Below are 5,436 nucleotides of genomic sequence, written 5' to 3' on the forward strand. Positions count from 1 at the left end.
ATATTGGATCATCCTTGTAGGTGTAACCTTGTGAACATTCTAAAGATAACAAAATTACTTTTCATTATTTATATCTATGTTACATTATTATTTATTTGCTTTTAGACTTTAAAATTTGAGATGTAACTGTGGATTGTGATTATCAGCATGTTGATAAAATAACTAATGACCAAAATGCATACTATGTGAACTGTTTAGATTAGATGCCGTAATAGACGGCTTGGAAATGAAAGGCATGGTGAGCCGTAGTATGGGCTGCTGAAGCACCGTGCATTTCATACTGGAAATGAGGTTTGTGGTAGCCCATAGAATGGGATACGATTGACACCACTTAACTCATGCTTATCATGTAGATCAATGGGCTAGGTGAATATACCCTTATGCTATAGCCCTTCCCAACAGGGGTGTAGGTGTTGGGTGATCATGGCATCTTAAATGCCGAGGATAGCAGAAGCCGGGTCAGTTTGCTATGGTTAACTAGGGGTCCGCCAAGGGAGGAGTTGGTGCTAACTACCCAGCGTGGGTTCCACCCGCAGTGATTGAGGTGGCAATCGAAGATGGAGGAGAAGCGACGGAGGTTGTTGCCCGAGTCATTGTGAGTAGCATATACCTAGTGACCTAGTTGTGATGTTAGGTGGACTAGAGTAATAAAATTGAACCCAGCATGTAGATTGATGATGATGATGGTTGTACCTGCTTGTATGATTTATTATTCATTCGCTGGGCTCGGTGGAGCTCATCCCTCGTGGATTGTTTCTTTTAGATGATTTTGCAGGTACCAATTCATTTACCAAAGTGTGACGAAGTTGTTGATGAAGTTGTAGAACGTCCGTACTTTGCTATCCCGTGAAGATCTTATAGTTTTGTTGCTTCCATCCTTTCGGAAGCGTAATCTTTTTGTATACTGTATCTTTAAACATAATAGAATATGTATATGATATAACATAGGTACTTGGGATCGTATTGTAATTAATATAATCTATCTTGTGGGTAGTTTCTCTTTTACCTTCCGTTGCCTCTGATATTTATTTATTATCTTTTACCCTCATTGTGTGGTTTGTGACATGTAAATATTGCTTCTAGATCCTTGGGGTTTGGCGGATGTGGTTCGACATCCGGGTCACCCGCCCGATCCTCCCAGGGGGTGGTTTGGGGTGTGACAGAAATAATTCTTAAGATCAATAAGTTATTGAGAAGAACCTTAAAACGAAAGCTATACAGCTGACGAAAGTCGATTCCAGGTCTCCTAGACAAAATTTTGATCAAAACAGTAAGAACAAAAGGATAAATTAATTTATTCTTCAAAAGATAACAAAGTATAGTCTTAGCCCAACTGGTTTTTACTTTGGTCATTTAAGTGGGAGGTTGTAGGTTCAAATCCCCACCCATATATACTTTTACATATACATAAAATTTTAAATAAGTTAAATAAAAGACATTTGATGAGGTCGAAATTCAATTTTAAAAACAATATGCATGTGGGGCCCACCTAAAGGGGTAGCCACATGACACACTCAAGCATAGGGATATATGTTGCGTGTTCCATGCATACAATAGTTGGAGGCCACATGGCATCCCATTTGGAAGGATCCTATTGGTGAGAATTAAGAAATCAAATTAATAAATAGGTGACAAGTTGGGATAGGCTAGATATAATTGAAATAAAACATAAGACTAATGGGTAATTAAGTCTTTTCACTTTATAAGGGTACCTTAGTCAAAGAAGAAGACTAATCACTATTGGTAGAAAATAGAGGCAAAGTAGGGTAGGACTGGAATTTTATAGGTTTGGGACTTAAAGACATTTCATTTAAAGTATGGGGACATTCATGTCCTTACACATTTAGATGGGTACCTAAGATACTAAATAGAGAAAATAATATGTTGGCTATACAAGGATAAAGAAGGGGTAAAATTGTATCCTCATAAATCAAATCTAAATAAAAATAAAATAAAGTATAAAAGAACCCATCTTCATTGGTTTCATTTCAGCAAAACTGAAAAAGAAGAGAAGAACTTGAAAGAAAGTGGGGGAGAAGAGAAGAAAGAAAAGAAGAGAAGAAGAAGAGAAAGAGAAGGAGACGAATAAGGAGCCTGCACACCTCTTGCTCTCAAGACGCAAGGTAAGCACCACTTGGATCTGGTCTTCTCATATCATAAAACTTCCTTATAAATTATATTTTGGGAAAACAATTACAGAATTTAACCCAAACTCCTACCTTGCATGCTACCATGTATGAAATGCTTAAATTGGTAGCTAGGATGCATGATCCTCTTGCATAACCTCTCCCTCTTACCTCCTACCTTCTTCTCAAACTTGTAATGTACCTGAACTTAAGTTCCAGCCATGATTTGGCTAACCATCATGTTAAACTATAATATGAGCCCTGATTTGCAAGATAGAACCATGGATCCTTGCATGCATGCCATGGATTCATTTTTCATTTTATTACATTTAAATTTATATTCTATTATTTTTATTAATATTCTAATACTAATATTATATTAGAATTATTAGAATTTTTTTTTTTATTCTATCATTACATAAAAATATAGAATATCATTTTCTCTATTCTATCATTCTATCTATACAGTTCCAGCCATGAATATAGCTTAGTTTATACCAAACCATGTGCATAAAGCATGAATAGTAGGATAGAGCCACGGATCAGTACATGCATGTTAAATTCCAATAAAAATATCAAATTCTGCTACTCTGCAGATTGACCTTCTCTTAGTTAAAATGATATAACTCCACCACCCAAACTCCATTTGTGTTAGTTTTAATTTTGATAGAAACTAGACTCATAGGACTGCATTTTGTTAGAAAACACCACTACCTAGTTATGTCTCTAATTTAGTTAAAACTTCATTTCAAGTTGCTGTCAAAATCAGATCCTGCTGTCTTGACAGATTGACCTTTGTGTAATAAAAATAACATATCTTCATAATACAATCTTCAATTTCTTTGATTCCCATTTTTCTAGAAACCAGATTCATAGAGATTCATTTTCTTAGAAGGAACTATAAACCAATTATGTCTTTAAATGAACTGAAATTTCATTTCAATCCAAACAAATTCTGCAAATAAATTCTCTGGGTGATAGCACTGGGCGATGCACACATCATCCAGAGACATCACCTAAAGAATTAAAATGGACTGTTTTGTAGATCAGACCAAGGGCTTCCACAAATGGATTATAAACAGATCCATGTAGATACATGACTGGCTAGGTTGGAAAAACCTTTTGCTACAACCCTTTCCAACAGGGGTTTATGTGTTGGACAACCCATTTTGGTAAGATTGATGAGATATACCAAGGTACCACAATCTGTTGTACGATGATAATTTCTTCTAGAAACGGACCAAGTTTGGGTTCTGACCATTCCTTCGGAACCGACTGCTAGTATGGAGTTTGACTTGGGGGTTTGTGGATAATCTCTTTAGGAGTCCGATGCTACAGGCTCCCACCCACAACTTGGGTTTGACATTGTTGGGTTCTGCCATTCTCGGACCAAGGATGCTGCCTCTGGTATTGTAGTAGTATTATACCCTAACTAAGTATTTGTTGTTAGGTGGATAACAAATAAAATGAATCCATGCATCATGTGCGATTGCATCCATGAATGATATGTGTATGCTTGTGTGGTCTAATTCTCTTACTGGGCTTAGTGAAGCTCATACCACGTGTACACTTTTTTTTAGATGTTGATGCAGGATTCTACCAAAAAAAAAAAAAAAAGATGTTGATGCAAGATATGCAATGTTGGTGGGCATTGACGGTACTATTGATATGATTGATTATGGAGATGATTGGTGGGTTCCTGAGTTCGATGGACACATAGCCGATTGTGATTGTGACAAGTGTGCCTATGGGGTAAAGTGATATCATCGAGGATTAGATCTTCATTAATTCTTTACTTTCCTTACAGTTTTGAGATGTATTCGGTGGGATTGGCCCCAATTTTCTTTCCGGTCTTCCCATAAGTTGTAATAACTTTGGTATATTTAAAATAATGTTTGTTTGAAAATTTTAGTTGTTTATAAGTATAAGATACACATGGCTATGTATATATTATCATAATTTGTTTTTGCACTCTGATTTACTCTTATGTATTCTATTTCCATTGCTTGATTATATTTGTGATGGGTTAGGGATTGTGAGGGCTAACTACTACTTTTGTGATCCTGGGGATGTTGGGGTGCGTGTATGTGCATCCTAGTCACACTACCTTAGTCATGGGAAGTGGGGTGTGACACATTATCCTTGAAGTCAAGATGAATAGCATGAAAGACATAAATGTTAAAATCCTTAGGGTGTAGTGGTTTCCCAATGGCAGCCAATTCATCAGCGATGGATTTGGTACATTACAAGAACTGAGAAATTGGTTCATCTAGTTTGTGAACTAGATCTTGAAGGCCAAGATGCAAAGATAAAATTCTGGTAGTAGAGGCATAGCCAAATGTTGTTATGAGGGCATCCCAAATTTAGTGACTGGTACTTTTGCCAATAATAAGAGGAAGAACCTCCTCAAAGAGAGAAGAAATAAGGAGACTCGTGAGAATTACATCTTGTTCTTCCAACAGGGTAGTGGCGGAAGTTTTAGATGGGCATGGAAAAGGTCCATCGATGAGGCCAAAAATTCATTAGACCTTAAGAAAGAGAACAAGTTATCTTCCAGAAGAGAAATTACTTGAGTTAGTTTGAGAGAGAGAAAGTGGTGAGTGGACTTGAGAGAGGGGGAAAGAGAAGTGGCGATGGGAGAGATGGTGATGGTGATGATGTAAAGGAAGGGAATTCCATATACTTGGAAATGGGAAGCAATGAGATTGACCAGAGAAAGAGGGGGACAAGATGGCTGACTAGGTTGGTTGGCATGAGCCTTTGGTGGCTCTAATACAATGTTGGAGCTAAATATTCTGATTTGTATTTCACTCACTTCACAATAGTAATATACACAAGGAGAGACGTAGTTGACATTGGCTAGAAAATAAAGTTTACAAGATAATTATTCAAAATAATAATCCTAGATAATATGGTAATCGAATATTGAGTTCCCGCGCAAATATGGCAACTCAATATTTGGTCTGGCAATTCAATATTTGGTCAATACCTTAAAAAATGGTTCCCAAAGGACCAACTCTTGTTTTAGAATGAAAAGAATCCCTAACACTGCTTAAATTTTCCACAATTTAATACTTTGTTATTAGACTTTCAGCTAGAGACATTGGGTGAGACTAAAGGATCATTTGATGGAATTAGTTATTTTAATTGCTGAGTACAAACTATTTCACAGAAGATAAATAATTCATTCTGCAACTCCTTCGCGTCAAGATGAAGAGGCATCCACCCTATTCTCAATCTCAACCGCAAAAATCTTAAGCAGGACCCACAATTCTAAGAAGCACAGAGAAGAACACCAATTTCTCCTCGT

This window comes from Telopea speciosissima, chromosome 6, assembly GCF_018873765.1.
Source record: "Telopea speciosissima isolate NSW1024214 ecotype Mountain lineage chromosome 6, Tspe_v1, whole genome shotgun sequence".
Lineage (NCBI taxonomy): Eukaryota > Viridiplantae > Streptophyta > Magnoliopsida > Proteales > Proteaceae > Telopea > Telopea speciosissima.